We start from the raw sequence: 2,500 nt of genomic DNA on the forward strand, positions 1-2,500 counted from the left end.
GAGGTCCTGTGGAGGTGCTGTGTGGGCCTTTAATATCACAGGGGGAGAAGCTGGGCCATTAGCCTGGCTCCTGGAGCTCTGATACAGGGGAGAGAGGCATGGATGTGTGGCTGTGGAGGTCCTGTGGAGGTGCTGTGTGGGCCTTTAATATCACAGGGCCAGTGGCTGGGTGATATGCCTGGGTGCTGGAGCTCTGACACAGGGCCAGAGAGGCATGTGTGTGTGGCTGTGGAGGTCCTGTGGAGGTGCTGTGTGGGCCTTTAATATCACAGGGGGAGAAGCTGGGCCATGAGCCTGGCCCCTGGAGCTCTGATACAGGGGAGAGAGGCATGTGTGTGTGTGGCTGTGGAGGTCCTGTGTGGCCCTTTAATGTCACAGGGCCAGTGGCTGGGTGATATGCCTGGGTGCTGGAGCTCTGACACAGGGGCAGAGAGGCATGTGTGTGTGGCTGTGGAGGTCCTGTGGAGGTGCTGTGTGGGCCTTTAATATCACAGGGGGAGAAGCTGGGCCGTGAGCCTGGCCCCTGGAGCTCTGATACAGGGGAGAGAGGCATGTGTGTGTGTGTGGCTGTGGAGGTCCTGTGGAGGTGCTGTGTGGGCCTTTAATATCACAGGGGGAGAAGCTGGGCCATGAGCCTGGCCCCTGGAGCTCTGATACAGGGGAGAGAAGCATGTGTGTGTGGCTGTGGAGGTCCTGTGGAGGTGCTGTGTGGCCCTTTAATATCACAGGGCCAGTGGCTGGGTGATATGCCTGGCTCCTGGAGCTCTGACACAGGGGGAGAGAGGCATGGATGTGTGGCTGTGGAGGTCCTGTGGAGGTGCTGTGTGGGCCTTTAATATCACAGGGGGAGAAGCTGGGCCATGAGCCTGGCTCCTGGAGCTCTGATACAGGGGAGAGAGGCATGTGTGTGTGGCTGTGGAGGTCCTGTGGAGGTGCTGTGTGGCCCTTTAATGTCACAGGGCCAGTGGCTGGGTGATATGCCTGGGTGCTGGAGCTCTGACACAGGGGCAGAGAGGCATGTGTGTGTGGCTGTGGAGGTCCTGTGGAGGTGCTGTGTGGGCCTTTAATATCACAGGGGGAGAAGCTGGGCCATGAGCCTGGCCCCTGGAGCTCTGATACAGGGGAGAGAGGCATGTGTGTGTGTGGCTGTGGAGGTCCTGTGGAGGTGCTGTGTGGGCCTTTAATATCACAGGGGGAGAAGCTGGGCCATGAGCCTGGCCCCTGGAGCTCTGATACAGGGGAGAGAAGCATGTGTGTGTGGCTGTGGAGGTCCTGTGGAGGTGCTGTGTGGCCCTTTAATATCACAGGGCCAGTGGCTGGGTGATATGCCTGGCTCCTGGAGCTCTGATACAGGGGAGAGAGGCATGTGTGTGTGGCTGTGGAGGTCCTGTGGAGGTGCTGTGTGGGCCTTTAATATCACAGGGGGAGAAGCTGGGCCATGAGCCTGGCCCCTGGAGCTCTGATACAGGGGAGAGAGGCATGTGTGTGTGTGGCTGTGGAGGTCCTGTGGAGGTGCTGTGTGGGCCTTTAATATCACAGGGGGAGAAGCTGGGCCATGAGCCTGGCCCCTGGAGCTCTGATACAGGGGAGAGAGGCATGTGTGTGTGGCTGTGGAGGTCCTGTGGAGGTGCTGTGTGGCCCTTTAATGTCACAGGGCCAGTGGCTGGGTGATATGCCTGGGTGCTGGAGCTCTGACACAGGGGGAGAGAGGCATGGGTGTGTGGCTGTGGAGGTCCTGTGGAGGTGCTGTGTGGGCCTTTAATATCACAGGGGGAGAAGCTGGGCCATGAGCCTGGCCCCTGGAGCTCTGATACAGGGGAGAGAAGCATGTGTGTGTGGCTGTGGAGGTCCTGTGGAGGTGCTGTGTGGGCCTTTAATATCACAGGGCCAGTGGCTGGGTGATATGCCTGGGTGCTGGAGCTCTGACACAGGGCCAGAGAGGCATGTGTGTGTGGCTGTGGAGGTCCTGTGGAGGTGCTGTGTGGCCCTTTAATATCACAGGGGGAGAAGCTGGGCCATGAGCCTGGCCCCTGGAGCTCTGATACAGGGGAGAGAGGCATGTGTGTGTGGCTGTGGAGGTCCTGTGTGGCCCTTTAATGTCACAGGGCCAGTGGCTGGGTGATATGCCTGGGTGCTGGAGCTCTGACACAGGGGGAGAGAGGCATGTGTGTGTGGCTGTGGAGGTCCTGTGGAGGTGCTGTGTGGCCCTTTAATGTCACAGGGCCAGTGGCTGGGTGATATGCCTGGCTCCTGGAGCTCTGACACAGGGGAGAGAGGCATGTGTGTGTGTGGCTGTGGAGGTCCTGTGGAGGTGCTGTGTGGGCCTTTAATATCACAGGGGGAGAAGCTGGGCCATGAGCCTGGCCCCTGGAGCTCTGATACAGGGGAGAGAAGCATGTGTGTGTGGCTGTGGAGGTGCTGTGTGGCCCTTTAATGTCACAGGCCCAGTGGCTGGGTGATCTGCCTGGGTGCTGGAGCTCTGACACAGGGGCAGAGAGGC

Source organism: Trachinotus anak, unplaced genomic scaffold (assembly GCF_046630095.1).
Source record: "Trachinotus anak isolate AG129_WGS33_773 ecotype Australia unplaced genomic scaffold, CSIRO_AGI_Tana_v1 ptg000135l, whole genome shotgun sequence".
Lineage (NCBI taxonomy): Eukaryota > Metazoa > Chordata > Actinopteri > Carangiformes > Carangidae > Trachinotus > Trachinotus anak.